Below are 10,850 nucleotides of genomic sequence, written 5' to 3'. Positions count from 1 at the left end.
TAGGTAAAAGACTAGATTCATAGTCATAAACGAGCCAGAGATGCTCAGTTTTAGAAGTTAATCTTTAGGCCAGAGAACTTTAGCTTTGCCTTCGTAGTGCTATTTTATTATTTTTTTCGAATAGATGCCAGGATAAACGAACACTGAAAACAAATCCCAGTTCGCTTTATTATGAAATTTGCCCGCTTGAAACGTCTTAATTAAATTATGTAGATTGAATAAAGAAAGAAGAAAACACTCTCTTCCTTCTTGAAGACTCCCAGATCCGACGGGGTAATTTTATACAATGCTGTTTCTGTTAACATCCTTCTACCTACGTAAGCAGCCTAAATCATGAAATTTAAATAGAAACAGCTCTGTAAGCGCCATAGATCTAATTGAATTCCCACTAAACCGTTGCCTTATTTGAATCATTCCTTTTAGCGCTGTACCCGGCGTTTAACCAACGGCAACTGTAAGCACCAAATAGCAATTCCTAACACAAATGAGATTATTTTTTCAAAGATACTGATTTCCGAAAGTGGGAGCATTAATTTGCAGTATACAGGGGTTTAGTCTAAGCCGGTAGACTTTAGGCCTACGAGAAAATGCGTTTGGCTCAGCATTGTTTCGGTATCGGTGTAATTTGATTGAATCCTGGACATAGTCTGGTAATTTCCTCTTTCCAAAGGAACCGATCAAATTAGTTGAATGAAAATGTTTATAGAGAGAGAGAGAGAGAATGAGTTTTCATAACTAGACAGAATTTTTGAAATGTTCCTGTCTGTAAAGCATCACTTGGAATTTTTCAAAGCCGCCGAACATGCTTGGAACTGTTGACTAATTTATTTGTCAAATAAAACGATTACCGTTTTGTGTGTAGCACGGTCTAGAGTGGTGTAAAATTTAGTAAAATCGAAGAATGTGAAGATGACGGTTAATTTAGTATAAAAAGATTATATAACAAACTTAAAAACGTGTTTATTGGCTTGCAAGCATCCATATAGGGAAAACGCTTAGTATTACCGTTCATTTCCTTTCATTGGACGCAAACCTGGATGAGAGTAGTTAATAGGAATCATCTCTCTCGTCTCTCTCTCTCTCTCTCTCTCTCTCTCTCTCTCTCTCTATATATATATATATATATATATATTATATATATATATATATATATTTAATATGTGTTTGCATTAATTATGTAAACACATAATGTATTTAAGTATGTGTGTGTGCACGCGCTGGCATGCATTATTCCATTCTCCTTTGTCTCCTCTGAAGGTGCAGTAGTTCCAGAAAGTGGCACTCATCCCGTTTCAGGTTATCATTTGGGATTAAGTTTCTAGGCTAATGTTCTTCCCTGCTCTAAAAGCGCTCTGTTTCAACAGGAAATTGGACCCGGGCCATTTCGCAGGTTAGGTGAGCATCATGACCACTAGACCTACTATGAGTAAATGGGGTAAAATTCCTTCAAAAGCCTCAAAACCACGTGAAAATTTTCAGCTGCTTGTCCACGTACCATAGACTCATCTAATGCTAAATCCAGAATTGCTCTATTTTGTCTATCGCATCTCCACATCTATCAATATTTTGGAACTCTCCCCTCCCCACCCGTAACCCAACAAGAGCCGTTCATATTAATTGCAGTGATAAAGGGTTCACCATTCGTCATATTAAGTGTCTTAAGTTTGGACATTCCCTTGACAATAAAGATGAGTTATGACTCGAGCTTCATCTGATATCTTGCTGTGCGGTCATCCAACAATACGGTCCTTCCAGGATTTAATACGACGTCGTCATCTGCTGGAAAGAGTATTAGGGTCGTTATGAAAGGGGGAAGGTGTGGTGTGTGGGTGTGGATGCATAGGAGAGAGAGAGAGAGAGAGCGAGAATATCTGATCAATGGTTTTGTTCCGGTGGGAATAGGGACAATACCGTTTTATATTATGATAGTATATACACGTTTTAACGTATTACTGGCAACTACAGGCCATTTTGACAGCTCTCTCTCTCTCTCTCTCTCTCTCTCTCTCCTCTCTCTAGCCGGCGACCCGCAACAGTCGACTAACAACCTTCTGGCGTCATCCCACTGACTTACTCAGCTTCTATCGAGAATGTGCGGCTCCACCTCCAGGAGGAGGTATTAATGTTAAATTATTGACTCCGCCTGGAAGAGGAGGAATTAACATGTTAACCTAACCTAAAAGAGCAAGGGGAAAGATAAGAGAAATATCTGCTCCACGAATCAAGAAACCAGTTGGGCAGATAACTAGAACCTACACCGCCTTAGAAGGTTGGACCAAATTCGAACCGAGCGTGGCTGAATTTCAGAACGACTTAAGAAGACAGAGAGGACCGGCAGCCGTCGTACAGTAAAGAAGCAAAAACATTGCCAGGGTCCAAAAATAGATTTATAAGCTTGTAGTTGTAACTTGTATTCTTTGCAACGGTAAAGAAGGAAACTCTGCCGTTCGTCTCATTCAAACTTCTCCTGAGAGACTAAGCCTAGTAAGATGACTAATCCAGAACCAACATTAAGAAGAAGCATAAAGTTAAACATAGAACCAGACTGCAGAACGAATCATCAAGAAGAAAGAAGCAGGTAAGCGAATATACACTCGAACACTCTACCTTAAAAAGCTGCCAAAGTAAGAAATCTTAAATAGTTAAGGCTTTATTAAAGATCGATGTAAAATGTTGTACCAGTAAAATTTAATAATTCCTTTCAGAATTAATTTCTATGAAAATTCCATTATCCTCCTGAATGCACGAGCGAAGGTAATACTAACACTCATTCATTTCTCATATCAACTTTCTGATCCAACTTTCTAATGTATGAAGGCTCAATACGAGAGAGAGTATTAAATAAATGACCTTATACAAAAGAGGAATGTTTCACAGAGAGAGAGAGAGAGATATGTTATAAAGCTGTCAACTGAAGGATTTGTTTACTTCTATTTGTTTTGTGTATGTGTGTGTGTGTGTTTTTTTTTTTCAAGATAATGTATAGTGAAAGGACTTGTTTCTTAGTTAATAATGTAGCGAGATAAACTAATTCTGTTACGGGAATGTGTGTTTCATTCGTTTGGTTTTATGTACAGCCCTCCACAGCGATGATTCCCTCTCTGGCGGGCCCTTGTACGTTTTCTAAATAAGTTGCTTCATTATTGTATAATTGTCTTTTAGTGTTTTCTCATCAGTATCGTGTCATTTTTCTATTTCTCTTCCGTATTAAACTCAACGAGTGAAGGAAGAGCTTCCTTATTTCAATACACCATTTTTCAGCGAAAATGCTGCTCCAGAATCACCTATGATAAAACTTTCTCTAATTATATAAGGAAGTTGAACCCACCTAACGTCCTAACAAATGCAAAGTATAAAGAAGGTTGTAATGATAATGGAATATTCAGATCAACCAGAATACTATTACAAAGGGGTAAGTAGTTCAAAACCCACGTGACACAAACATACACATATCATTGCTATGTAAGAAATCAAAACACATGACTAGGCCACCTCTGTCAGTGCATAAACGTGCCGGATTGACAATCCTGTTCTCCTTACCAGACATGTGCCATGAAGGAAAACGTAATCTTTGGCAGCTATTGAAGACCAAATCTCTATTGTGTCTATTGACTCTTCGTCTTTGGAGACAGTGAATCGTGCCAGGAAATCAGGAATAGAGATCAGCTGGACAGGTGACGTTCTCAGGGGAAAGCGCTCATTACGAAGGAGTTTCTCTCAGATCGAGTAGTAGTCTTCGCTTGCCACTGGAGGAGGGTGTTTGGTCTTTTAAATCGTGTAAGGGTCTTTATCATATATTTTTTCCGGTTTCAGTTTGTGCGAGAACTACGGTGTACGGATGATTGTATATGTTTGTATTATGGGCCTTTTCCAGTAATTTTTTTTCCATCAGGATATGAGGAAAAAAAATCGAAGATATTGTGAATCAAGCCCCATTGACGTATCGTCTCATTAATTTAGTGTCGGTGGAAATTCTCTATTTAAAAAAAGTAAGAAATTCGAATATTGCACAGCAACTTTTCGTATGAAGGTGATGCTATCATTATATTAATAATATTTTTTAGTCGCAGTTCTTCATAGATCTTTTGCCTAAATTTAAATCTTCATAGAAACTCACACTAATAGACTCCTCAAGGAAAAGTAGTTCCAAAAGTAAGACAGAAGTTTTGTTTGCTCAGACATTTTTCCTTTCTCTCTTAGAAAGCAAAATAAAAAGCGGAAATTCGATGTTCTGTACACTTTGATATTACAAGTCACTTACGTAATGGTGCAATTAATAACGTGAGAGACTCTCTCGTATTGTTGGTCTAAAAGAAGCATTTCCCATCCGTATGTTGAGACACCGTCGTCTGCGAGTTTGCATTGAGTGCCTGTGTAATTCACAGTTGCGACTATGCTGATGTTGATATTAAAAAAAGGGGTGGGGGGCGGGGGGACGGTTGTCTCTTGTTTGGGAGATAGGTCTTGGACTGATTTCATATTTAGTAAATGTCGGCTTTATTGGATATGCAGTATAATTTGGTATTCGTCAATTTTAAAGCAATTTGCATTTTATATTGATTTTTAAGGAGGTAAAACAGTGATGTATTATATTACTATTGCAGGTAATAAATTTGCCGAGTCGCTTTAACCATTTTGGAAAAAGGAGGCGCAATGAAAGTGATCTTCATTTTGACAGCGTTGTTAAGTGTTGGGTGTTCGGGCAGTCCTGTCAAAACAGGTGAGAAATCTTCAAATTAACACTAAAAACCATAGAACTTTTAAAAATGTGAAAAGCTATGAAAAGGACAAATGACGTTAATACTCCTTCCTGTTATAAACCTTTACAAACCTGTACTTCATGAATAAATTTCATATTATTTTGTTTCACTGTTATTTCATAGTGATTTAATTAAATGTGGTTTCCTTTTGATTCTTCTATTGAGTTGTATTTTTTGACAAGTTTTCTTTTTTACCGAAAGCCTTTAAATCCTAAAGGAAATGAATGAAGGAATTCTCCATATCAAAATAGAAATGAATTCAGACTTGTTCGAATGCTAAGGCTAGTGATTAATTCATCACACTATCAAAAACAATATCAATATAGTATACCCCATATATATACATACGTGCATACATATACACATCATAACAATCTAATTCACATACCTTTTAATAACTAAAACATAACTCCTCGTTGTTGTGACGTAAAGTTTAGCTGGTCATTTTCGGTGGCATATATGTAAATCTACCCTCAGTCCCGTACATCAAACCTTAGAGACTTGTCCAAAAAATATGTAAGTTCTGTGTAAGAAGGCCTTTTACATTTACGTATCCTCATATCCTTCGTACAGAGAGACCTAGTACAACCACCCTCCGAAGTTTGCCTGGAGCTCCCCCAACAAGAACAACACCATCCACAACTACATATCCAGAGTTGGATTCCCCTTATGGTAAGGAGTTGCCTAAGTTCCTGTTATTCAGCTCTATAAAGTCTGAGGACTGGAGCCCTTGTCTGATACACATTGCAAGAATTACCATGCTCTGATTGATATGGAAAGATATCATTGCTTTAATTGCCGATATAATACATCCATTTCCATATGTTTTTTATTATTATTATTATTTACGTTTGGTTACAGAGAATGTCCCAAGACTGATTTGTCTGCGACTCATTACTATCATTTTATCATTATTATTTTTTTTTCTTTTTTTGCTCTATCACAGTCCTCCAATTCAACTGGGTGGTATTTATAGTGTGGTGTTCCGGGTTGCATCTTGCCTCCTTAGGAGTCCATCACTTTTCTTACCATGTGTGCCGTTTCTAGGATCACACTCTTCTGCATGAGTCCTGGAGCTACTTCAGCCTTTAGTTTTTCCAGATTCTTTTTCAGGGATCTTGGGATCATGCCTAGTGTTCCTATGATTATGGGTACAATTTCCACTGGCATATCCCATATCCTTCTTATTTCTATTTTCAGGTCTTGATACTTATCCATTTTTTCCCTTTCTTTCTTTTCAACTCTGGTGTCCCATGGTATTGCGACATCAATGAGTGATACTTTCTTCTTGATTTTGTCAATCAACGTCACGTCTGGTCTATTTGCACGTATCACCCTATCTATTCTGATACCATAGTCCCAGAGGATCTTTGCCTGATCGTTTTCTATCACTCCTTCAGGTTGGTGCTCGTATCACTTATTACTGCAAGGTAGCTGCTGGTGTTTTTTGCACAGGCTCCAGTGGAGGGCTTTTGCCACTGAATCATGCCTCTTTTTTTACTGGTTCTGTGCAAGTGCCGGACATTCGCTTGCTATGTGGTTTATGGTTTCATTTTTCGTATTGCACTTCCTACATATGGACGAGATGTTATTTCCATCTATCGTTCTTTGGACATATCTGTTCTTAGGGCCTGATCTTGTGCCGCTGTTATCATTCCTTCAGTTTCCTTCTTGAGCTCTCCCCTTAGTAGCCATTGCCACGTGTCATCGCTGGCTAGTTCTTTAGTCTGTCTCATGTATTGTCCGTGCATTGGTTCTGCTTCCTGCGCTGTATCTGATTACTGGCACTGCCCATGTGTTTATTATTATTATTATCATTATTATTATTATTATTATTATTATTATTATTATTATTATTATTATTATTATTATTATTATTATTATTATTATTATTATTATTTAAAATAAACCCAGGAAATAGAATTGATAAAGTGAGATACTAAAATAGTAAAAGAATATTAGCAACACAGATGACTCAACAAATGCATAAAGACCAGAGCATAAAAGCAAGAATCAGATTTACGCCTACCTTAAGGATAAGACTGGTAATTACTAGGAGTATGGGCTACTAAGACATATTCCTCTCTCTCTCCTCTCTCTCTCTCTCTCTCTCTCTCTCTATATATATATATATATATATATATATATATATATATATATATATATATATAGATATAAAATTGCGTAAAGATATGATTCAGGAAACTTAACATAAAAAAGGATAAATGTGATTTCATTAAATTATTATAAAATAAGATACAGTATGGCACTAATATATTCAACCAGAATAAAATGAATGCATTAGGATTATATTTCAAGAAGTAAACCTTGTCTCGATAAAAAGATGATGAGATTTTAAAAAATGATCATATTATTGTGTAAGTTCCCAGTGGTAAAAAAAAAATTATTTTTTACACCATATATTATAGACAGTTTACTGCCATTCGATTTTAATTTGACATGTCTCATTTATTTATGACAGCAATCTCAGTTCCATAACATCATATAATCCTCAAGTTTTGCTTTCATTTAGCTTATTTGCTTGTTTATTTTTCTATTTGTTTCTTTCAGCAATGCCACCACTTCTTGCTGAGCTGGTGAGAGAGAACAAGTTGGCGCCTGCAACTGAAATAGTTCCTATTCCAATACAGCTTTGGTTGTTATGATGGTATTCGAAGTCTTTACAGTTAGCTCTGAATTTCATTTTATTCTCTTACACCAACCTCGGCTTCTTCATATACTGGTTATCGATAGATGGTGGGTGTAAATACGTTTATACGCATAAGTAAATCGTCTTGTCGAGCAGTAAACATGCCTGGTCTGATATAAAAATTGTTCTGAACACAAATCTAGTTTTCATTTCTTCAGGGATAAACACCTAATTTCTTCGCACCCCCCCCCCTTTTTTTTTTTACAAAGATAGCTAATTAGCTCAAAGCAAATGAAGATCTTTATAACTAATTGATGTAATAAGAACACCAGTGCTCAATTTCATTCATTGAGTCCAAACAGTTAGTTACTCTGAAGGCAGCGACACGATTGACTAAACAGATCTTTCTGACTACCAAAATTCTGCAACAGGGCAGCGAGGCTTCTAAGATAAATCTTACATCTATTAGACTGGACTTAGTGAAACAACAACCCTTAATGTATAATCGAAGCCATTCGAAAATATATGTCGTTAAAAAAAACATAATTCAAAATCAGAAATATCTTTTGTGTCCTTTTATGTGAAATTGCCCCATTGAGTTTTGGACTGGTGCTGTTGGACACAGCAATATTTTCCATTTCAGTTCATCAGCCGCCACAGAATTGCAAATTCACCGCTTGATGATTAGCTAACTGATGGCTTTTCCATTGGACTTTTGTTCTGCATTTGCAGAGATTGCCTACCGCCGATAGCCGCGGTGTTTTGCCCAATGAAAGTGAGAGAGGAAAAAGAGAATAGTACAGCTTGTAACTTTCGCCGATTTTTTAAAATAACTCGTATAATTTGGGTTTACACACACATTACGGCGTTCGCATGCAAAACAAATTCTATCAAATACATACACACACACACATACATACACACACACACACACACATATATATATATATATATATATATATATATATATATATATATATATGTATATATATATATGTATATATATATCTATATACTATATATATATATACATATATATATACATATATATATGTATATTATATATATATATATATATATATATATATATATATTATGATTTCGCTACTCGTCAGGTATCCAATTTCGTAATGTCGTATTTACTTTCCAGTTAAAATATTTGTACATTTTCAAACTTTTCCCCTTATAATATTAAACTCAGCAGTGAGTTCAGGAATGAAAGACTTTCAGTACAGCTTCAGATTGTACAATTTGTACAACAAACAAAAGTTTGCATCATCAGTTTACCATGCTTTATAAATCTGGTGTCGCTTTTTCTGAGTATAACAGCATTATCGCCTTCCTTCCATCTTCGACCACTCCTTTTTTTTTTACGAAATGTGAGAGAAGGACCAACATCCAAATTGAAATGACTCTCCATTAGCATCCGACTTTTTACTGCAAATTCACTCGACAAGACCCCATCAACAGTACCATTGTATCTAATTCGTTCGTCGATGATTTAGAAAGGTTTCACATACTGGCCGAGAATGCACGCTCCCATACACTCTTATGTCATGTTTGTATGTATGTATATTATCACACACCACACACACACACACACACACACACACACACATATATATATATATATATATATATATATATATATATATATAATATATATATGTGTGTGTGTGTGTGTGTGTGTGTGTTTATGTATATAATATATATATATATATATATATATATATATATATATATATATATATATATATATATATATATGTTATGTATGTCTGTATGTATAATATATATATATATATATATATATATAATATATATATATATATGTTATGTGTATGTCTGTATATGTATAATATATATCATATATAATATACATACATACATACACCTACATACATACATACATACATACATACATACATACATACATACGTGAGTAAGGAAATGCGTGCGTTCTCGGCAAATATGGATGCTTGATGAGTAGCTAAATCAGCCACTGGGGAGAGAAGGAAATTTATAACAATCTGTCACAATAAAAAAAGTCAGTTAACTGAGATATTGGAAAAGTATATATTAGAAGGATTTTTGTTGATTAATCTTGTCGAGGTGAACGAGGGGACTCATTTGATAAAGTTGGTGTCAGTCTAAACAAAGTTATCTCTGCATTTATGACACTTCCTTAGAATTGTGCACCCAGAAACTGTGTGTTTTAATTTCAGAGGATCTGAGCAAGACTTGGTATCTTATAAAATCAGTCAGCCAAGTTCTAGAGTGCAACAAAATTTAACGAGGTCGGTTAAAATGAAACGTTGATCAATTACAAATTGGGTTTCTCTTAGTTTTAATGATATGGGTAATGAAAATCCAGTACTTGTATATGTCAAGCAAATAGTGCAACAGTCATGTAAGTTTTGACAAACAAACATGTGGAACGAATTAGTAATAAAGCATAAAACATAAAAAAGTACTAACATAGGAAAATAGTACTATAGGGGTCTGAAAGATTCCCAAAACATTACTAATAAATATCTTCAGGATGTTAACATGGACATTCCTCTCTCTCCTCTCTCTCTCTCTCTCTCTCTCTCTCTCTCTCTCTTTTGCAACTTGAAGAGCATAAATTCATAAGAAACGAATGGCGTTTTCATACTTCAACATGGTGAGCTGAGCAGCAGAAAACGAACTACAATCTACGCACATTAAACGTTTTGTCGCCTCCAAGAGCAGCACACTTCTGGAACTGACGCAAGGAAGCTTCGCACTAAAAATGCAATAAAGATGGGATCATTTTCACAGTAGAAATACAGTAAAGATAACACATGGTTTCATATAACACTTTCGACCGGCCTCTTCAAGTCTCTTTTTTTCGTAGGGAAGGTCCAAGTTTGTAGAGACTTCTAGAGAAAATGAAAAAATACTTGGCCAACTCAAATGATATAACAGTTTGAAGGTGACGGAGCAACGATCTGGGGAATCACATCACACGCAGTGATTGCAGTTGAGGGAAGTTTCAGAGGTGAGGGGAAGAAGGGGATATTTGTAGAAAGAACTTGGGTGCAGATTAGAAAGATGGTTATGGAAGAAGATGGAGGAAATTCAAAGATGAGGCTTTTATTTTATATGTAAAAGTTCCTCAACACCTGTCCCTCTTACATCTCTCTTATTTTTTGGTCATCCTGTGTAATTTATGTATATCAATTATTGCTGATATACTGACGAGAAAATTAAAATAGTGTAATTTAATATATACACTTGGTTAAAGATCTGTATACATACTCACGAGAAATGTTTTTACTGTGGAGGCAAAATGGTAGCCCCAGGGAAGGGCACACTGCATTGCTAATGAGACAGGCGAGAGCGCAGTTCAAACTTGCTCTTAAGCACTGCAGGTTATATGAAAAACAACTAAGAGCCGATGCAATGTCTAGAAACTT

The 10,850-nt window shown here is 35.6% G+C and overlaps 1 long non-coding RNA gene across 1 annotated transcript; it reads left to right on the top strand.

Annotated features, from left to right (window-relative positions):
• The first annotated feature begins 3,668 nt into the window (after positions 1-3,668).
• Positions 3,669-8,272, top strand: LOC135211559 (uncharacterized). Its single transcript, XR_010313664.1, has 4 exons — positions 3,669-3,777; positions 4,605-4,720; positions 5,334-5,432; positions 7,332-8,272. It is a non-coding gene; the product is annotated as an uncharacterized LOC135211559 (long non-coding RNA).
• The last annotated feature ends 2,578 nt before the right edge of the window (positions 8,273-10,850 follow it).

This window comes from Macrobrachium nipponense, chromosome 4 (genome assembly GCF_015104395.2).
Source record: "Macrobrachium nipponense isolate FS-2020 chromosome 4, ASM1510439v2, whole genome shotgun sequence".
In the NCBI taxonomy this organism is placed as follows: Eukaryota; Metazoa; Arthropoda; class Malacostraca; order Decapoda; family Palaemonidae; genus Macrobrachium; species Macrobrachium nipponense.
The sequence above is the reverse complement of the archived record's forward strand: the minus strand, read 5'-3'. Positions and strand labels throughout refer to the sequence as shown.